This window comes from Helianthus annuus, chromosome 12 (assembly GCF_002127325.2).
Source record: "Helianthus annuus cultivar XRQ/B chromosome 12, HanXRQr2.0-SUNRISE, whole genome shotgun sequence".
NCBI classification, from domain to species: domain Eukaryota; kingdom Viridiplantae; phylum Streptophyta; class Magnoliopsida; order Asterales; family Asteraceae; genus Helianthus; species Helianthus annuus.
Window position 1 is genome coordinate 134,786,754 of NC_035444.2, and position 23,496 is coordinate 134,810,249.

The following is a 23,496-nucleotide window of genomic DNA, read 5'->3' on the forward strand; positions in this document are numbered from 1 at the left end:
GCATCGAGCCTACACGGATCGTTATGAGGAGTTAAGTTTGTTATGCCCGAATATGGTTACACCTTTGGATAAGGCAATCGAAAAGTACATTGATGGCCTCCCTGACTCAATACAAGACATTGTGACTGGTAGCAACCCTACTACAGTTAGACATGCCATTGAGCTATCTGTAACCTTGACTGAATCAAAGATCAGGAAAGGTAAACTTTTCCGAAAAGGTGACAAGAAACCGGTCGGGGAATCGAACCCAATCGAGGAATCAAAGACCATGGATGAACAGACTGAATCCCCTAAGAAGTCAAAGAAGCGAAAGGCTTCTCAAAACTTCGCCGTGGTCGCTCACAATGGTCAAGCCGTCCCCAACCAACCAGCTCAACCCCCTACTAGAAAACCATACAATGGAACTACACCCTTGTGCAACCAATGTAGCCTCCATCATCACGCCAATGTACAGTGCCGCAAATGCCAAACTTGTGGACTTATAGGCCACACAGCAAGAGTCTGCCCAGCTGCAGCTGCGCCAAACCAAGCTGGCAACAATCCTGCTCAAGTTCGTTTTCTACCAGGCTCTTGTTTCAACTGTGGCGAGATGGGTCATTTCCGAAGAAATTGCCCAAAGCTTGCTAATGCAAATCCAGCACAGGGATGAGCATCTGACTGACTAGAAGACAACATCGTTTAGAAATAATCACGTCTTATGTATTATTTTCTTTTGTTGTGAAGGTCTAAGAAACAGTTGTTATCGTTGTTTATAAATAAATCTTTTATTTACATTGCAATGTATTTCTGTGGTTGCATGTATAAACGACATATCCCTTACAATACCGACAATCAAGGAACCGTATTCCTTGAAGAACAAACTACCCCCAAAATTCTCCCATTCTATGATCTCTTGCGTCTTCCACGAAATTCCTAAGTACCCGTTTCTTCTAAGAAAAACGAAGTACAAGGCGCAAGTTACAACACGTGACGAATACCCAAAGTACCACTATAAATCCTTAATAGGGTACCTAAGGATTTCCCGTAAGTCCTTAATTGTTGTATACCTTAATTCGAATGTGGTAATTCCTTGTAATCAAAAATCGAATTTTGGGAGATCTTCCTATCTTCTCAGATAGATCCCAGTGGACATTGAGGCCCGTCGACTGGTTTCCATATGCGTATTCAATCGATAACAAGTTAATAACAAATTATAATCAAGTTAAACAATTATGTGACTTTGTGCTTATGTGTTCCCTTATGTGTTGTTGTGTGATCCAAATTATGTTATCCAAATCCTTGTAGAATCTTCTATATCATTCGTATAAAGGATTCATAGTAGGATACCCAAAGGTACTACGTAAAAACCCTCAATGGACTTCTACGTTATAGTTAAGTCCCTTGGATTATAAAGTACTACTTCATAATTAGACCCCTTGAGTGGTCTAGTTAAACAGATTGATCCAAAAAAAATCTGGTTAGGGATATCATGTGATGATATAGCTGAAAGGACTCCTTGGTGGCCTAACTAAGAAGATCCCCTGTCGATCTAATTAAAAGGACCCGATGGAAGTCTAGTCACCCTCATCACAAGTTTGATACCCTTCCCCAAAACATTACAAAACAAACTGTGCGGACTGTGCAAGGGATTACATAATTATGGATGCATACATAATTATTGAATTTAGTGCACAGAAATCACAGCAAGTTATGTCATGTGTCTAGAGTTAACCCTATTCATTTCCAACTCTGATGAAGCAACCGTTGAAAATGACTCCGTTAGTTCATTTTCGTTTCTGAAAATTTATCCGTTGAGGAAATGAATATCCGTTGTGTAATCCTTCATTTCCAACTCTGAGGAAGCAACCGTTGAAAATGACTCCGTTAGTTCATTTTCGTTTCTGAAGATTTACCCGTTGAGGAAATGAATATCCGTTGTGTAATCCTTCATTTCCAACTCTGATGAAGCAACCGTTGAAAATGACTCCGTTAGTTCATTTTCGTTTCTGAAGATTTGTCCGTGGAAGGAATGAACATTCGTTTGCTTATTCCGTCATTCCCATTTCTGAAGAATACTCGTTGAGGAAAATGACTCCGTCTGTTCATTTTCGTTTCTGAAGAATGACCGTTAAGGAAATGACAGGATATTACCTTGCATATCGCTGATGGTTATTTGGCAGAGTCACAAATAGACTCCTACGAATAAATTTCGGGACGAAATTTCCTAAAGTAGGGGAGACTGTGACACCTGTGTCACCGCGACCATCAAACAAATACCAAGCCGATGAAATATTGTATTTCATACTTGGGATCTTGTATAAATATGTGTATCTTTTGCACATATCAATTCTTGTTCAATTTCAAACTCTACAACGCTTTCTGGAGAATTATTCGCAAACTGGTGCGTGAACGTACTCAGTTTAATGCGACAAATACTCCGGAACACCATCATATACTTAACATACCTTAAATAACCTTTACATAACTTAGAAATAAGTTTTGAAGGTTTTGGTATGGCAAAAACAAGTTAATTCGCTTACAGGGACTAAACTTGACAAACTACGAAAGTATGATGATTCATACTAAAACAGATATTACGGAACATGTCCATAAGTTAAACATACCATAAATACCCTTTACATAGCTTAGAAATAGGTTTTGAGGGGTTCGATACGCTAAAAATAAACTTTTGGATCATCCAGGGACTAAAAGTGTCAAAAAGTGCATAAGTTTGCACTTTCGCGCATAACTTACGTTCTGAATACATCCGGACATCCAAAAATTTATGTAAGCATCATAATATTATGCCTTAGTGTTTGGCATAAGAAAAATCCATTCGTCGCGTCATTTGGATCGTTTTTTGCGCTTATGCGCATTCCGTCGTAATTAACCGAACATCGCGATCGTACGACTAAACGAACCAACATCTGACATATTTTTGAGCATGTTTCATGTCCTCAATGTTTAGGCATCATTTTAGGGCCTTAAAGATGGCTTAACGGACCTTGAATGTGTCGGAAATGGCCTTAAACTATAACAGGGACCAAAACTGTCATTTTCGAAACTTGGCTTTTTATCAGAACCTCCAGGCAGGGTGCGTAAGACTAAGGGCAACCCTCACGCGGGCCGCGTCAGCCCTGCAGATGCAGAAACTCGTTTTTCTTGCAAAATTTGGCCTTTCAAGCACCCAAAGGGCAATGCCCCTTCACAATCTCTGGAGTTAGGGTCAGAATTTGATACCACAACATCTTGACAAGTGTATGAATGAGATCATGGCACGATATTCAAGAAACGATCCTAACGGTTTTGCTTTTCCTATAAATACCCCCCCATTTGTGTTAAAACCCACAAAATCTGATCTAAAGCTCTAAGTTGAGGCCTTTGCTTCATACCTGAGCTCCTGGATCGAGATTAGCTTTCGGGGACCCTTCGTAAGTGTTCTTTCGTTCTTTTAATCGCTTTTCGAGTCCTAAAGTCAAACTATGTTTGACTTTCTGCGTTGACCAGCCTATGGTCAACACGAAGTTCGTTTGAACTTCATAACGTGAGCGTGATCACGATGGTTATAGTCCCTAGTGACTACACCTTCTGATCACCAGGTTATCTAGGCTCAGTGACGAGTCGTAGTTTCGGCCAAAATGCGCATTCTTGTGTATTTTGTAACCAAACTACTCGTGGGTATCAAAACCGTTTGTCTTGATACCAAACCTGTTTTCTAAACTTAGTTAAGCATGTGTTAACATGCTTAGCTAGTCACTTTTAGTATAGTGCTTACATAGGGTCGTAAGGTTAGCGATCTAAACAAACGCTTATACTTTCGAACCCGACCCATTTGGTCGATCTTTAGGATCCGTCCAAACGCATTGGGTGACCATAGTTGTATAGGGAATAACCTTCCGAGGTTATACCTTATGGTCACGACGTTAGGCGTTCCAGACGCGTTTTACGCGAACGACGCGTTAAAGTAGCATAAGCTACCTAAACGGGTCGTAATGGGTCGTAAGCACTTAGGTTAAGGTTTCACTTTAGTATGTGGGCTTTGTTAAACCATATTACACGAGTCTCCATACTCGTTTGGTTTACGAACCCGCATCCTATCCAATCCTCCGATTTAGGTCCGGTATATTAACATAGTTACCTATATTAGGTGCCGTTTGATATCCGTGATCTCTAGCATTGTTTGGTTGTTATACAAGGACTTCAAAGCAATCTCAAGTGAGTACATAGAACCCCATCTTTCAAATGCTTTCAAGGTGTCTATGTGAGTACATAGACCCCTCTTTTACTGTTTTCCAAACTGTTTTGGGGTGGAACACATGTGCCTACTTGTTACTTTTATGCTTTCAATGTTTTCATATCATATGCTTATTATGTTCGTTAGTACATATATAGTACATGATTTCATTATGTTTATGCTATGTATGTCCATTGTGTGCATACTTAGTACAATCGATTTACAATACATTTCATGCTATGTACGCCCATTGTGTGCATACTTAGTACATCACTTTACAATACATTTCATGCTACGTACGCCCATTGTGTGCATACTTAGTACATTGTTTTACATTGCATTTCCGTTGCATATGCTCATCCAGCATATGAACACATTATACTACATTTTGAACCGTTGTAACCATTTGACTATGTGAACCGTCTTAACCCTTTGATTACATGAACCGTTTGTAACCATTGAACCGCGTGAACCAGTTGTATCTGTTGACATGATTTACATTTAACAATAGACATTTGACTATACATAAACATTTCTACAATTGTTAAACATTACATCTTGATTGTTTGGTTTGAGTAAGTGATTTAAGTAACGAGGCGTGTGTAATATGATACAAGCATGGTGGATACGCCGCTGGTACTTCCTATATATAAGTGTTTGTATGGTATTACATATCTTAGCGTTATTTGAATCATTTCAATTTGAGACATATAACATTTTATACAAATAACACACTTTTCACAAGACCTTGATTTACAAACAACTCATCTTATACAAACTCATTTTACATGGTTATTCATTTAACCATACATTATTCTCTTATTTATACATATCATTTGATCTTATTTTTTTTCAAATGATTTACAAGACAAAGCAAATTACAAGGTTCATGACTAAACATTTTCTCAAACATAAGTCATGAATTCTGTTTTCATAAAACCTATGTATCTCACAGGCATTTTTATGCTGACGTACCTATTTTCACATGTGTTTTCAGGAGATGATGCATAGGACTTATCAAGACATACTTAGGCGGACATGTGCCTTAGTGACTTAAAACAAGACAAGAACTAGTTAAATTATGTTATGTACTCTTTGGTTCTTGTTTAAAACAATGTAAACTTTCATGTTTGATTAATAAAACGAAACTTCAATTGCCATGGATTTGAAACAATTGATTCTGTTACAACACTCCCCGACGTTTCCGCCACGTTTTGTATGTTCTACGTGGTCGGGGTGTGACAAGCTATGGTATTAAGAAGTCACACCAAATAAACCCACGCTTCCGCAAAGCCAGGGTGTGACAGCTTGGTATCAGAGCTCTGATCATAGCGAACTAGGATTCTTTCTCGAGTCTAGACTATGATCACTAGGGCTCTCATGAAAACATTTTTACATTGCATACCACTTAAGTCCAGATCCATGTCACAAAACGTTTTTACAAACAAAAGTTGAGCACATTTTAGTTGTTAGTTATGGCTCAGTCTGGGAGACTGAGGGAGTGGTCTAGTGGGACTAGGAGGCTCAGTCTGGGAGGCTGAGGGAGTTGTCTGGTGGGACTAGGGAGTCAGTCTGGGAGGCTGGGAGAATTGTCTAGTGGGACTAGGGAGTCAGTCTGGGAGGCTGGGTGGATAATCTAGTGGGACTAGGAGATTCAGTCTGAGAGGCTGGGAGGTTAGACTAGTGGGACTAGGAAGATTTCTTGATTGCTTATTAATGACTAACATGTTTATTTGACTATATGATTGATTATTGTGCATATGTGTGTTTATGTTACAGACGTCATGCCCTCATCCGGCACTGGAGAGTCGGACACCACAGACCCCATGCCTATAGTATCGGACGACATGGTCTCATCAGAGCACGAGGTGTATACCTCAGATACTACCAGCACGGACGATGATGATTTCCAGCCATTTGCGCTGCCCGATGTCGTTGCTGAGCCCGCTGATGGCCCTATCGCTGGGGATTTGCCGCTCGCGGTGATCCCTGGCCCTGTACCTCTTGCCGCTTACCCTATTGTCGATATGCCCCTCGACGTAGTCGCTGACGACGACGTCGACTTGTTTGATGAGGACCCACTCGAGGATGATTTTGAGGGCGAGGCCCACATTGCTGCTGGTGATCTCCTACTTCTTGCTGATGCTCCTGCTGAGGAGGCACCCATCCATTCACCTGTCCCAGACTCCTTTGAGTCTGTGGCATCTGCACCTTCACATGCGCAGGGAGTGCAGCATCATTCGCACGACACGGAGCCTGATATGGCATCATCCGCTGCACATGCCCCTGCCCCTAGCTTTGAGTTTGGTCATGACATTGATGACGATTCGGATCCTGTTTTCCCACCGGGCTTTGATCCCGATCATGACATTGAGTTTATTCATTTAGATCAGCCCATGGAGGATCCCGTAGCCCCTGTTGACCCTATGTTTGCTGATCCTGCTGATTTCGAGATGGAGTTTGATGATCTGGAGCCTGCTGTGGCCCCTGAGCCAGTTGATGCTCCTGTCCTCGCATTAGAGCATGACCTTGATCATGCCGATGCACCAACTGTTGCTCCCTTGGTTGATGACGTACCTGTTGATGATCATCCTGTTGTTGTTCCACAGTTGGTGGATGATCATGTTTCTATTGATATTGATGCTCCTCATGTTGCTGATATTCCCGCTGATCCTGTTGTCGCCCCTCTTCTTGATCCCGTGCCTGTGCAGCCCGATCATGCACTTTTTGCGACCCATGTTGACCCTCGATATGCTGACACCCGAAATGGGTGGATAGACGATGATGATGACTACCCGCCTTTTGTGGTACCTATTACACCTGTTTCAGCACCTGCTTCAGTTCCTATTGATGCACCATTGTTACCCACACTTACCGCTGATGCTCACCGCACCGACTTGCCTATCACATTTCTCCATGACATACCCCCACCACGTCCTGGGGAGGGTTCATCCCGTCAGCCATTTGGTCAGATACCTTTCATGACTGGAGGAGATCAGTTTGTACCACAGATCTCTCATCATACTGTTGTTCCCCCTGTTGCACCATTTACTATGCCATCCTTTGCTCCATCTAGTGAGCCTTTTCTCTGGACTTTGCCACCCATTATGCCACCATCTGATCCTTATCATCCTTATCACATGGGTCATTCCACAGAGGATATTCTCAGGTCTTTCATGATACAGCAGGAGGCACTGACTCGTCGCGTGTAGGAGCTTGAGAGAGCTCAGCGACCACCATGCAAGTGCCCGACTCACCCTGCAGTATCACACCCCCCTCGTCCGTTATCTCCCGACTCTGCTGCTCGTTTTTGGACTCAGGAGCAGCAGATAGCATATCTGTTGTGTTCTCATCGAGCCATGGAGGAGGATTGGCTTCACATGCGACGTTTGCTCTTTTCTCTTTTTTCCCCTCCTCCACCGCCATCAGCTTAAGCTATTTTGTATGACACGGGTAGACTTTTGTTGAGAAGACGGCGATTGCACAGATTGCACAACTTTTGGGAGACTGCATTTTGATTATGACTTTTTTGGCTATGTATATTGGATGTTGTTGACATTGATTAGATATTTTGGACTAGGGCGATGTGGCCCTTAGTCATTGATGCTGTATGATACAGTTGTGTACTTGTAAACTTTACATTGTGGTCTTGATATATGACAGTGCAATCGCAGTATTCTCATCATATGTGATGTTTGATTGATTGTTTATGTTTGTTAACACGAGATGTTATGTGGTTGATTTATTTATAACATGGGATGTTATGTGTTTGGTTTCTATATAACATGAGATGTTATGCATTGATATATACGTATGCTTTACTTACTATGACCTGACCTACGTGAACCATCTTTTAGAAGATGCCTCCAAGACGCCAGACGCGCATGCCTACCAACGAGGCAGAACTCCAACAAATCATTGCTGCCGCCATTGCACAATATGCTGCTTCGCAGGCGGAAACCAGTGGGAATATCTCCCAAAACCACGGCAATAACAATCCGCCTCATGGTAATATTAAGTCATTACGACATATCACGATACATCTGGATATCTCTAGCAAGTTTGCTAATGCCATTCGTATATTCTAACGTATGTGCAGGGTGCACTTACAAGCAGTTCCTAGACTGCAAACCTGTAAACTTTGACGGCACCGGAGGTGCTGTTGCTTTTGTCCGATGGGCCGAAAAGACAGAGTCTGTTCTCCGGATGAGCAAGTGCGCTCCAGACCAACAAGTTACTTACATTTCTGGGCTATTCTTGGACGGAGCCTGCCCTGGTGGAATTTACAAGTACAGACTCTTGGTTAAGCCGCAGCTTACGCGATGACTTGGAATGAGCTGAAAGAGCTCATGCGAAGGAAGTATTGTTCACGCGCTGAAATTCAAAAGTTGGAAACTGAGTTTTGGCATCTGAAGATGGAAGGTCCGAAAATTGCGGAATATGTTCAGAGGTTTCACGACTTGTCTCATGTGGTACCTTATATGGTTACACCGGAATTCAAGCGAATCGAGCGCTTCATTTGGGGTTTAGCTCCTCAAATCATGAGTATGGTGACATCTTCAAAGCCGGCAACAATCACCGAGGCAATCGATCTGAGCGTAACTCTTACTGAGGAAGCCGTCCGCTTAAACAAGTTTTCTGATGTTGAGCAAAAGAAGAAGAAGACTCACGTAGAGTCGTCCGGGGGCAATAAAAGGAAGTTCTCGAATTTCAAACAAGGAACAAGCAGGGTTGTTAAGAAAGGAGAGTCAAGCACACCGGTTCAAGCTACAACCGGTGCTGGGAAGAAAGGAAAAGGTTATATGGGTACACACCCCAAGTGTAACACCTGCCAGCGTCACCATTCTGGCCGGTGTGGTTCGAAAGTATGCGAAGCTTGTGGAAAAACTGGACATTTGAAGGATAACTGCTGGGCTAATGCTGGCCAGGGTGGCCAAGGAGGTTTTGGTAATCGGAACAATAACCGGGGTGGAAATGGAAATCGTCCACAAGGAAATAATGGAGGAAATGGAAACCGAGGCAACGACGTGAATCAAGCTAGTAACGCGAACCGAAACAATAATGCACAAGCTGGGAATAGAGCAGGAAATGGTCAAAGAATGGGTTGTTTTAACTGTGGTGATATTGGGCATTTTAAGAGAAACTACCCGGAATTGAACCAAGCACGGGGAAGGGTCTTTAATATCGAAGCGAGGGAAGCGCGCCAGGATCCCAATGGTGTTACTGGTACGTTCCCTATAAACCAACGCTTTGCATCCGTTTTATTTGATATTGGTGCCGATTATAGCTTCGTGTCGTTAGAGTTTAAGAATATGCTTGGGTTAACCGCTAGTAAATTAGATATTCCCTACTCAATCGAATTGGCTAATGGAAAGTTGGTAGAAGCCAATGAAGTTGTCAGAGGTTGCGTAATCGAGTTGGGAGAGCGTGAGTTTGCTCTGAATCTACTACCAGTCAAGTTGGGAAGCTTCGACGTGGTAGTAGGGATGGATTGGTTATCGAGCAACAAGGCAAAGATTGTCTGTCACGAAAAGGTCGTACGCATCCCAACCGAGGATGGTGAAATGATTGTGGTTCATGGGGAGAAACGTGATACACCTTTGAGAATCATCAGCTGCCTGAAAGCTCGTAAGTGTCTACGAAAGGGATGTGCTGCCTTCCTGGCACACATCATGGATAAGAAAGCTGCTGAGCCGAAAATCGAAGACATCCCTGTCGTAAGGGAGTATCCTGAAGTCTTTCCTGAGGACTTGCTAGGATTGCCACCCCAGAGGCAAGTGGAGTTCCGCATCGACTTAGTTCCAGGCGCCGCGCCTGTGGCTAACGCACCCTACAGACTTGCACCTTCAGAAATGCAAGAATTGTCGACACAACTTCAAGAGTTGTTAGACAAAGGATTCATCAGACCAAGCTTCTCACCTTGTGGAGCTCCGGTCCTGTTTGTCAAGAAGAAGGACGGTAGTTTTCGTATGTGTATCGACTACCGGGAATTGAATAAGTTGACTATTGATGTGTGTAAAATGCAACATATAAATTACATCAAATAAAGCATAAAACTAACCCTTTTTAAGTACTAATGTTGGAAAAAGAGTGTTTTTGTCTTCCTTTTGTATTTTCAGGATTAAATGAGCTCAAATTAACAAAAGAAGCAAAAAGACAGCTAGATCTAACATAAATACAAAAAAAGAAACATAAGTGGATTGCCCGACCCCTCGACAGCATCCTTCCAAGCAAAACAGAGAAGGCAGAAGACTGAACATGGCCCGTGCTCAGCCAGCACGGGGTCGTGCCCAAGAAGCAGCAGATAAGACAAACCTATAGAAGCTTCTATTGCCCACCACGGGGGTGTGCCCAGTGAACACGGGGGCGTGGCGAAGTACTGCAGGCGCATTAATTGTAATTGCGAATTACAAATAATGAGGAGAGAGATTGTCAGACGGGCACGGGGCCGTGTGCAGCGGACACGGGGCCGTGCCCATGCTTCTGTTCAGCCTATAAATAGGAGTGCTTGGCTTCATTGCAACTCATCCCTTGGCACACCACCTCTCTCACACTTCATCCACCACCCACCACCATCACAACACCATCATCCATTGTCCATCATAGAGTGTGTGAGTCGTCTCGGGATCCAAGATTGATCGTAAGAGTTCTTGACAATCAAGGCCATGTTTGCCTAAGTCTCTTACATCACTTGGTGAAGACAAGTGTTTAGTATAATACTTTTTATTTTTAATCTTTTGCACTTTTTATTTGGTTTTGTATTAATGACTTTAATAACTAGTTGCTTATGTTGAAGGTGATTCTTCCTTATCGTTTGTCCGTGGCGTCTTGGCATTATTTTACTATCTATATAAAATAAAAGATTTTCACCATTCATATCTCCACGGTCTATATGGAGGTATGTTGGCTACCTGGTCGGGGGTTAAGGGAACGGTTTGGTAAGGGTCTTGCCCTTGTTCAGCGTTTAGAGGTCCTGCAAGGGACCTGGGTCAAATTTAGTAGGATCTCCTTCAATACCCAAAGGTATTGGATGGCGGGGATCCAAACTCTTTGACCCCCTCATAAGTTAACTACTATTAATACTATAACCCGGCTATTTAGGACTGTATCCCTGCTGACTCAGACTACTTAGTCGAGGGTAACGTCACCTCCAAAAGAGGGGCCTACCATAATTTGCATTAATAACTTAATTCATTATCTTTCAATAATCCGACCCTTTAGGATTGTATCCTTGCTGACTCAAACTACTGGGTTGAGGGTAACGTCGCCTTCAAAAGAGGGGCCTACTACAATAACTAAGATAATCTCTTAAACAAGTGCAAAAGTGCGAAAATAATCAAAGGTTATACTAATACACGAGTCGGATCCAAGTGATTCATCTTGTCTATCTGTTTTTATTTTTATTTTTATTTTTCAGCATTTAGTTAGTTTTATTTTCTTAGTTTAAAAATCTTTTCTAACATTTTGATTTGGTTAGACGTTGAGGATAAACCGGTACTAAAAGCTCTTGTGTCCTTGGACGACCTCGGTATCTTACCAACACTATACTACGTCCGCGATGGGTGCACTTGCCCATATGTGTGTTTAGTGTTATTAAATAGCGTGTTTTATAAATTTAAAACTTGGCTAAAAGTGTAAAAAAGGCTTAAAATATACATCTAAAATATATTACACTACCCACGCATCAAGTTTTTGGCGCCGTTGCCGGGGACACAAGGATTTTAAGAAAGTTAGGAATCAACGGCCTAATCATTTTTTTTATTTTTCTTTTTAATTTTTAGGATTTTCTTAGTTTTTCAGCTTCTGCAGAGCTCAGCACAGGCCGTGCCTGCTGAACACGCCCCCGTGCTCAATCATTGGAACTGGCAATCTTGTTTTAAGTCAGACAGTAAGCTGAACACGGGGTCGTGCTCACTCAACACGCCCCCATGCCCAAGATTCACTTACTGAAAACAGAACCGTTAGATCCCGGCGGTTGATAATTTCTGACACAAACATGAGTGATGGTAATTCTTTTTACTTTCGGCACTCTTATGGTACATGGTGTCAATTATGTGGAGGCGAACATAAAGAATTAGAATGTTACTTTCTAAATTATAAGCCCCACTACAGAGACCCACCATCTCCCTATAACCTTAAGAGGGGCGAAAGTAAAAATAATCACTATCTCTCCCTCGAATGCGCCCAGCCAGATATTCTAGGAGAAATGCTCCTTGACGAGTTATTTCAACTAGAAAATCTAATTTTAAATTGGTTAAAAGAGCTGAGGAAGGATTTCATTAATCCACCCCAAGACGATGACCATGAAGAAATGTTGGGATCGCATTCCAACAACCTCGTTGCTCCCAAAAATACCTTCATACCTAGCGAAGACTTGGACGATAGTCGTCCCTGTGCCGATTGTGCCGTGAAGGACTCTCCATAGACTTCGTTCGGTGCATACATAGACCTGAGCGATTCGGCATATACCTTCTTTAACGAGAGCCCGGGAAAGGGTTGGACTTGTCCACCTAGAATAAAAATAGGAATTACCCTCACCGACAACCTCTTGCGTTCTCGCCTTAGTCTAGGACAATTAAGGTATCTTAGGCACTTTGGGGTTGTTCCAACCAGTCAGGAACCACCCGATACGATTAAGTTCCCTAAAAACTAGACAAACTTCATAACCAGCCTCTCGATACGGGGCCTTGTCCAGCCAACACGACCCCGTGTTCACCAAAAGATTCGCTTCTGACCCTTACATCAGAATACGGACAAACTGTGTCAGAATTCTATCTGCACACGAGGCCGTGCCCATTGAGCACGGGGCTGTGTCCAGGATGCTGTCGTTTTCTATAAATGCAGCCAAGAATTCTGCACATTTGGACCAACTTGGGACAAAGATTTGAAGGAATCTTCTCTCAACTATCCTAGGTATGTTCTAAAAGAAGGTTCCAACAACCCATCTTGTCCTTCCCTCTTTTTACCATTTCCTTCTTCTTCATCTTTCTCCAAGAACCTCCATTAAAGTTTGAATTTTCAAGCTTTGTGGTAGGGATTGTTGAGTTTTGTTCAAGGAATCTTAGCAAAAATATGTTGTATAACATTGTTGATGTGTGTAAAATGCAACATATAAATTACATCAAATGAGGCATAAAACTAACCCTTTTTAAGTACTAATGTTGGAAAAAGAGTGTTTTTGTCTTCCTTTTGTATTTTCAGGATGAAATGAGCTCAAATTCACAAAAGAAGCAAAAAGACAGCTAAATCTAACATAAATACAAGAAAAGGAACAAAAGTGGATTGCCCGACCCCTCAACGGCATCCTCCCAAGCAAAAAAGAGAAGTCAGAAGACTAAACACGCCCCGTGCTCAGCCAGCATGGGGCCGTGCCCAAGAAGCAGCAGAAAAGACAAATCTATAGAAGCTTCTATTGCCCACCACGGGGCCGTTTCCAGTGAGCACGGGGGCGTGGCGAAAGTACAGCAGGCGCATTAATTGTAATTGCGAATTACAATTAATGAAGAGAGAGAGTGTCAGCCGGGCACGGGGGCGTGTCCAGCGGACACGGGGCCGTGCCCAGCCTTCTGTTCAGCCTATAAATAGGAGTGCTTGGCTTCATTTCAACTCATCCCTTGGCACACCACCTCTCTCACACTTCATCCACCACCCACCACCATCACACCACCATCATCCATTGTCCATCATAGAGTGTGTGAGTCGTCTCGGGATCCAAGATTGATCGTAAGAGTTCTTGACAATCAAGGCCATGTTTGCCTAAGTCTCTTACATCACTTGGTGAAGACAAGTGTTTAGTATAATACTTTTTATTTTTAATCTTTTGCACTTTTTATTTGGTTTTGTATTAATGACTTTAATAACTAGTTACTTATGTTGAAGGTGATCTTTCCTATGGAGGTATGTTGGCTACCTGGTCGGGGGTTAAGGGAACGGTTTGGTAAGGGTCTTGCCCTTGTTCAGCGTTTAGAGGTCCTGCAAGGGACCTGGGTCAAATTTAGTAGGATCTCCTTCAATGCCCATAGGTATTGGATGGCAGGGATCCAAACTCTTTGACCCCCTCATAAGTTAACTACTATTAATACTATAACCCGGCTATTTAGGACTGTATCCCTGCTGACTCAGACTACTTAGCCGAGGGTAACGTCACCGCCAAAAGCGGGGCCTACCATAATTTGCATTAATAACTTAATTCATTATCTTTCAATAATCCGACCCTTTAGGATTGTATCCTTGCTGACTCAAACTACTGGGTTGAGGGTAACGTCGCCTTCAAAAGAGGGGCCTACTACAATAACTAAGATAATCTCTTAAACAAGTGCAAAAGTACGAAAATAATCAAAGGTTATACTAATACACGAGTCGGATCCAAGTGATTCATCTTGTCTATCTGTTTTTATTCTTTTATTTTATTTTTCAGCATTTAGTTAGTTTTTATTTTCTTAGTTTAAAAATCTTTTCTAACTTTTTGATTTGATTAGACGTTGAGGATAAACCGGTACTAAAAGCTCTTGTGTCCTTGGACGACCTCGGTATCTTACCAACACTATACTACGTCCACGATGGGTGCACTTGCCCATATGTGTGTTTAGTGTTAGTAAATATCGTGTTTTATAAATTTAAAACTTGGCTAAAAGTGTAAAAAGGGCTTAAATATATATCTAAAATTATATTACACTACACACGCATCAAGTTTTTGGCGCTGTTGCCGGGGACACAAGGATTTTAAGAAAGTTAGGAATCAACGGCCTAATCATATTTTTATTTTTCTTTTTAATTTTTTAGGATTTTCTTAGTTTTTCAGCTTCTGCAGAGCTCAGCACGGGCCGTGCCTAGTCGGACACGGGTCGTGCCCAGCATCGTTACTGGCAGTTTTTAGTTTTCCAAGTTTTAGAAGGCTGAACACGGGGTCGTGTCGGTGCAACACGGGGTCGTGTCCAACTTTCCAGTAACTGGGATCTGGAAAACAATCATTGTAACTCCGACCACGGGCCGTGTTCGTTGAGCACAGGGCCGTGGTGAACCTTCTGACAAGCATTCTTTTCTGTTTTTATTGCAGGACTTGGAACCAGACGCCATCCTACGTAGTGTATGAGCTCCAGTTCTAATAAGGACATAAAAGAACCTCTAGAAGAACCCGAACGCTTTCTCAGAAAAAGACTAAAAGCTAAAAACCAAGAGAAAGTTTCGGGGAATCCACCCATGGCGGATCAACGTACCCTCATGGATTATCTACGACCCACCGTAGGTAACCTAGGCGTCGCTATCAATGCACCGAATGTTGAAGCCAATAACTTCGAACTTCGGCCGCATTTGATACAAATGCTCCAAAACTCCGCAACCTTCCATGGGCTTGCGGACGAGGATCCCCATCTACATATTACTAATTTCTTAGAAATATGTGATACCTTTCGGATCAATGGAGCATCAAATGACGTCATCTGCCTCCGAATGTTTCCTTTTTCACTAAAAGACCGAGCGAAAGCTTGGCTCAACGCCCTCCCAGCTGGATCGGTAAACACCTGGGATGAACTAGCCCAAAAATTTCTATATAAGTATTTCCCTCCCGCTAAAACGGCTAAATTAATGACTGAAATTAATACATATTCACAAGAGGACGGGGAATCCTTATATGAAACTTGGGAAAGGTTCAAGGAACTATTACGCAAGTGTCCACATCATGGCCTTGCGATATGGCAACAAGTATCCACTTTCTATAATGGATTGTTGCCACACACAAGGCAGACACTTGACTCTAGCTCCGGGGGACTTTTAGGTAATCGCCGCCCGCATGAAATATATAACCAAATTGAGGAAATTGCTCAAACCAATTTTCAGTGGCACACTCCCCGAGGCAATAAATCTATTGCCCCGGGCGCCCATAAGGTTGATGAAAGCACTTCTTTGCAAGCCCAAATCGAGGCCCTTTCTTCAAAAATAAAAAAATTAGAAATGACAAAAACAGTCTCGGTTATGGCTTGTGAAAGGTGTGGTGGGCCACATGAAAATTGGAGTTGTATGAAAGAAACGGAATATCAACAAGAGTCGGTAAGCTACATTGATAATAGACCTAGGCCGTCGGGTCCTCCAACGGGCACCTACAATCAAGGATGGCGAAGCCACCCAAACCTTGGTTGGAGAGAGCCCGGCAATAGTAGTAACCAACAAACCCAACGAACAAACTTTCAACAACCAAGAAACGAGTCACAAAATTTCATTCAACAAGGTGGACGAGAAAGGCTTGAAGATACTGTATCTCGCCTCATCTCCGACATTGAAAAGAAAAACTCGGAAAGGTTTCTACAATTAGAGTCAAATTTTAGAAATCAACAAGCTAGTATTCAAAACATAGAAAAACAACTAAATCAACTAGCTCAAAATTTTTCCGAGAGACCACAAGGTGCATTACCAAGCAATACCGAAACAAACCCAAAAGCGCAAGTTCATCTCATCACGTTATGAAACCGAACCGTGAGGCCTGCGGAGGCGCCACCGCCAACAGAAGAAATAATACCCCCGCCTCTGCAGGAAAAGAACTCCCCTCCGTCAACAGAGCCTGCCAAGGCTCCTCGAGTTCCATACCCCGGTAGGTTAATTCGTCAAAAGACCAATGAGCAATTCGCAAAATTCGAAAGTCTGTTAAAACAATTGCATGTCAATATTCCTTTTATTGATGTCCTAACCCAAATGCCTAAATACTCTAAGTTCATGAGGGACTTCCTCACTCATAAAAAGAAAATTGAAACTTTGCAATTAGTTAACTTAGGCGAAGAATGCTCTGCTCTCGTACTCAACAAACTTCCCCAAAAGAAAATCGATCCCGGAAGCTTCACGATTCCCTGCTCAATCAGGGATTCCCCCGTTCGTAATGCACTAGCCGATCTTGGGGCTAGCATTAACCTCATGCCCTCATCAATGTTTAAAAGACTCGGCCTAGGAACAACGAGTCCTACAAAAATGAGCATACAACTTGCTGATCGATCCGTCAAATTCCCGCAAGGTGTCATCTAAAATGTCCTGGTAAAGGTAAGCAAATTCGTCTATCCGGCCGACTTTGTCATACTCGATATGGAGGAAGACACCGAGGTCCCCCTCATACTAGGGAGACCATTTCTTGCCACCGCACAAGCAGTGGTAGATATGAATGATGGAACGCTCACCTTGAGGTACGGGGATGATGAAGTAAAATTCGGAGTTGGGAAGAGAATAGAAGACGACGACCCGGTCAACTACATGAAGGTTATTGATTCAAGTTTGGATGCGGCTCTCCGACGGTGTAACATGGGATGCCAAACATCCCACTCAGAAAACATATAACCTCACATTGGGTCTAGCCAAGGACCCTTATAAACGTGGCGCACCACAGAGGCATTCCGCGGAACTATCCTTAGTTTAGTTTAATCTTTTAGTTTTATTTTGCAGGAATAAAACGCACTCATCGTGGTAAAGGATGAAAAGGGGAACGAGAAAAATGGCCCCATGCACAAGAACAAGGCAACCCGACATAAATTTCTCCATTACAGAAGGCTCAACACGAGCCGTGTCCAACCAACACGGCCCCGTGCTGAACCCCCTGCAGAAAATGCCCAGTTCAGGTAACTGGACACGGGCCGTGTTCACCAAACACGCCCCCGTGTCCAGGCTTCTGTCTCATTTCTTTAATTTTCGTTACTGGCACCTGAACACGGGGCCGTGTCCGGTCCCCACGGGGCCGTGTCCAGACTGCCAGTAACATAAATCTTTGCTTTTTAACACCGTATTACACATCCAGTCAACCTAAAAATTTATTTTTGGGACACATTGAGGACAATGTGTAATTTAAGTGTGGGGGGGAAGCTAAAACCTTGAAATTTTGCAAGTCCTATTAACAAGCCTTACACAAAACTCTATTGGAACCGCTAAACGCCCCAAATTTTTTTTCAAAAATTTTCATTTTTTTTATTTGTCTAAAGTTTAAGTTGGAATCCTAAGATTAATAAGGTTATATTTTTACAAATTTACAACTGAGAACGTCGTGATAGCAAGAACCAACATAAGAAAATTATGAAATGGCATGACAAGCTTAGTTAAAATTTGACTATATATACTTGATCACATAAAAACCCCTTTCCCACAAAAGTGAGTTTTGAGACTTTATTGAGCATACAAATTTACATCTTTAGACTAAATGCTTATTTTTCGTTTCTTGTGTGAATAGCCGCTTGGTTCTTACGACTCTAGAACTTGCCACGACGATTCATTCCCGGTCCTTACCAACTTAAACCCAAGTAAGTAAATGATGGAGGCATTAGGACTAACCATTTTTTTTCTACACCATTATTTTTCATTTTTTTTACCACCTACCCAAAATCCCCCTAGTTAACCCCTTTGAGCCTAAACCTTTCATTTCTTTACCCTAAAAACCCTTTTTACCCACCAAAAACCCTTTTTATTTTCACCCTTTATTTTAGTAACAAGCTCGGTTTTTCGTGTGACAAAAAAAATGATGATGATGAAGTTAGAAATAAACAAACAAAGCTATCAAAACAAAAAGCTTGTTTGGAAAAATACTTCGAAATAAAAAGTCAATAAAACAAAGTGTTTTACGAAAACCGACGCTTTTTACGCCTTTTCGCCCTTTTACTAACCACTAACCCAACCACCCACCTTTAGCCCAAGCCTAACCCTTCACCCAAAAAGCCCTCTTGATATTTACAAAGGTATAAAGTTAAAAGGAGGAGGATTGATTGCTTGGCAAGCTTATGGTAGGAATAAGTTTCATGCCGCTCTCGAGTGATTCACTAAAAATACACCTTCGGCCGAGTGTTGAGTGATTTACCGTGAGGTATGTGAACTTGTATATAAATGAAATTTAAAAAAAAAAAGCATGCTATGCCCAAATAAGTAATCTCTCTTATGAAACGTTCTAAATAAATCATAACGAGTAGGATTGTAAATAAATAAAAATAAAAACCAAAAAGATCTTGAATTCCCAACACTCTATGACAAGCCAAAAACCTTCTCTTCTACCCATTCCATTTGGGAGTGTAAGCCACATATTAAAGAGTTTTGCTTGAGGACAAGCAAAAGTTCAAGTGTGGGGGTATTTGATGTGTGTAAAATGCAACATATAAATTACATCAAATGAGGCATAAAACTAACCATTTTTAAGTACTAATGTTGGAAAAAGAGTGTTTTTATCTTCCTTTTGTATTTTCAGGATGAAATGAGCTCAAATTCACAAAAGAAGCAAAAAGACAACTAAATCTAACATAAATATAAGAAAAGGAACAAAAGTGGATTGCCCGACCCCTCAACGGCATCCTCCCTAGCAAAAAAGAGAAGTCAGAAGACTGAACACGCCCCGTGCTCAGCCAGCACGGGGCCGTGCCCAAGAAGCAGCAGAAAAGACAAATCTATAGAAGCTTCTATTGCCCACCACGGGGCCGTGTCTAGTGAGCACGGGGCGGGGCGAAAGTACAGCAAGCGCACTAATTGTAATTGCGAATTACAATTAATGAAGAGAGAGAGTGTCAGACGGGCACGGGGGCGTGTCCAGTGAACACGGGGCCGTGCCCAGCCTTCTGTTCAGCCTATAAATAGGAGTGCTTGGCTTCATTTCAACTCATCCCTTGGCACACCACCTCTCTCACACTTCATCCACCACCCACCACCATCACAACACCATCATCCACCACCATCATCCATTGTCCATCATAGAGTGTGTGAGTCGTCTCGGGATCCAAGATTGATCGTAAGAGTTCTTGACAATCAAGGCCATGTTTGCCTAAGTCTCTTACATCACTTGGTGAAGACAAGTGTTTAGTATAATACTTTTTATTTTTAATCTTTTGCACTTTTTATTTGGTTTTGTATTAATGACTTTAATAACTAGTTACTTATGTTGAAGGTGATCTTTCCTTATCGTTTGTCCGTGGTGTCTTGGCATTATTTTACTGTCTATATAAAATAAAAGATTTTCACCATTCATATCTCCACGGTCTATATGGAGGTATGTTGGCTACCTGGTCGGGGGTTAAGGGAACGGTTTGGTAAGGGTCTTGCCCTTGTTCAGCGTTTAGAGGTCCTGCAAGGAACCTGGGTCAAATTTAGTAGGATCTCCTTCAATGCCCATAGGTATTGGATGGCGGGGATCCAAACTCTTTGACCCCCTCATAAGTTAACTACTATTAATACTATAACCCGGCTATTTAGGACTGTATCCCTGCTGACTCAGACTACTTAGCCGAGGGTAACGTCATCGCCAAAAGCGGGGCCTACCATAATTTGCATTAATAACTTAATTCATTATCTTTCAATAATCCGACCCTTTAGGATTGTATCCTTGCTGACTCAAACTACTGGGTTGAGGGTAACGTCGCCTTCAAAAGAGGGGCCTACTACAATAACTAAGATAATCTCTTAAACAAGTGCAAAAGTGCGAAAATAATCAAAGGTTATACTAATACACGAGTCGGATCCAAGTGATTCATCTTGTCTATCTGTTTTTATTCTTTTATTTTATTTTTCAGCATTTAGTTAGTTTTTATTTTCTTAGTTTAAAAATCTTTTCTAACTTTTTGATTTGATTAGACGTTGAGGATAAACCGGTACTAAAAGCTCTTGTGTCCTTGGACGACCTCGGTATCTTACCAACACTATACTACGTCCACGATGGGTGCACTTGCCCATATGTGTGTTTAGTGTTAGTAAATATCGTGTTTTATAAATTTAAAACTTGGCTAAAAGTGTAAAAAGGGCTTAAATATATATATCTAAAATTATATTACACTACACACGCATCAATTGTTTTAAGTTACTAATGTTTAAAAAGACCCCACAAGTTCAGAAAATAACTTAAAACTTCAAGTTTCCTTGCTCCAAAACTCTGCAGAAAGATGAACACGGGGTCGTGCTCAATGAGCACGGGGCCGTGTCCGGTCTACTATTTCAGCAAATAAACTATTTTCAGTTTGTTTTTCGTAGAATGTCGAGTGAAAACAGCGAAACATCTTCCGTGCATTCATCAAACAGCCGAAGAGGAAGGAGGCCCTCCATTGAAGCTACACTTGTGCACTATGTCATAGCATGAAGGGAGGCTCTCGATGAAATGACGTCAGTGGAGGAGGTCCTAATCGACCGTATTAACGATCTTACGGTGGGACTTGAGAGTAGCTTCCAAGAGATTAACCTCTTGCACCAGAGGTTAAATATTCTTGTAACACCCCCGATGGAACCGGTCCTCCCTCAACAGGATTGGAACCTGGCGCTCGAAGTTAACAACCCTACCGGGTGGGACGACATTCCGGCGGAACCTCCCATGGAGCACCAATAAGAGATCCCGGTGGAAATCGCAACTCCTCAAACTAACGCTAATGATCCCTCCTTCCTCCTTCCTCCTTCCAAGGGAGGTGGAAGAGTGGCTCGCCGACATATGAGGAAAGCCACACCCGGAAGGAGTTCTATAAGGCCATATCTAACCAAGACTACTAGCTTCTTGGAAATTTTGCTAATTAAAATAACGTGTAGGGTAGAACTCCGTGGTTTAATGCTTCTTGTGTTTTCGTATCTAGCTTAATATAAATTTAGGACTATGTAAGATCTCTCTATGGTTTTAATGGAATGATGGTTTTAAGGTTTGAATGGTTCATAATAAATAAAACACACTCATGGCGGTAAAGGATGATAAGGGAAACGAGAAACATGGCCCCATGCACAAGAACAAGGCCACTCGACAACAATTTCTCCATTACAGTAGGTTCAGCACGGGCCGTGCCCAGCCAACACGGCCCCGTGCTGAACACCCTGCAGAAAAATGCCCAGTTCAGGTAACTGGACACGGGCCGTGTTCACTGAACACGCCCCCGTGTCCAGGCTTTTGTTTCTTTTCTTTGATTTTCGTTACTGGCACCTGAACACGGGGCCGTGCCCGGTCCCCATGTGGCCGTGTCCAGACTGCCAGTAACATAAATTTTTGCTTTTAACACCATGTTACACATTCAATCAACCTAAAAATTTATTTTTGGGACACATTGAGGACAATGTGTAATTTAAGTGTGGGGGGGATGCTAAAACCTTGAATTTTGCAAGTCTTAATAACAAGCCTTACACAAAACTCTATTGGAACCGCTAATCACCCCAAATTTTTTTCAAAAATTTTCATTTTTTTTACTTGTCTAAAGTTTAAGTTGGGAATTCTAACACCAATAAGGTTATATTTTTACAAATTTACAACCGATAGCGTCGTGATAAAAAGAACCAACATAAGAAAATTATGAAACGACATGACAAGCTTAGTTAAAATTCGATTATATATACTTGATCACATAAAAACCCATTCCCACAAAAGTGAGTTTTGAGCCTTTATTGAGCATACAAATATACATCTTTACGCTAAATGCTCATTTTTCGTTTCTTGTGTGAATAGCCGCTTGGTTCTTACAACTCTAGAACTTGCCACGACAATTCATTACCGGTCCTTACCAACTTAAACCCAAGTAAGTAAATGATGGAGGCATTAGGACTAACCCTTTTTCTTTCAAAACCATTATTTTTATTTTTCTTTTCACCTACCCCAAAAACTCCCCCTAGTTAACCTCTTTGAGCCTAAACCTTTTCATTTCTTAACCCAAAACCCTTTTTACCCACCAAAAACCCTTTTTATTTTTACCCTTTATTTTAGTAACAAGCTCGGTTTTCGTGTGACTAAAAAAAAGAAAAAAAAAGAAAATTTTACAATGAAGTTAGAAATAAACAAACTAAGCTCCAAAAAAGCTTGTTTGAAGAAATACTTCATTAAGAATAAAAAGTCACTAAAACAAAATGTTTTACGAAAACCGACGCTTTTTACGATTTTCGCCCTTTTCTACTAACCACTAACCCAACTACCCACTTTTAGCCCAAGCCTTTACCCAAAAAAGTCCTCTTGATATTTACAAAGGTAAAAAGCTAAAAAGGAGGAGGATTGATTGCTTGGCAAGCCTATGGTAGGAATAAGTTCCATGCCGCTCTCGAGTGATTCACTAAAAAAGACACCTTCGGCCGAGTGTGAGTGATTTCTCCCGTGAGGTGTGTGAACTTGTATATAAATGGAAATTTAAAAAGGCATGTTATGCCCAAATAAGTAATTTCTCTTATGAAACGTTCTAAATAAATCATAACGAATAGGATTGCAAATAAATAAAAATAAAACCCAATAAAGATCTTGGATTCCCGACACTCTATGACAAGCCAAAACCTTCTCTTCTACCCATTCCATTTGGGAGTGTAAGCCACATATTAAAGAGTTTTGCTTGAGGACAAGCAAA

The 23,496-nt window shown here is 41.8% G+C and overlaps 1 non-coding gene across 1 annotated transcript; it reads right to left on the minus strand.

Annotated features, from left to right (window-relative positions):
* Positions 1 to 15,790: 15,790 nt before the first annotated feature.
* LOC118485360 lies at positions 15,791 to 15,897 on the minus strand. Its single transcript, XR_004875660.1, has one exon. It is a non-coding gene; the product is annotated as a small nucleolar RNA R71 (small nucleolar RNA).
* Between the last annotated feature and the right edge of the window lie 7,599 nt (positions 15,898 to 23,496).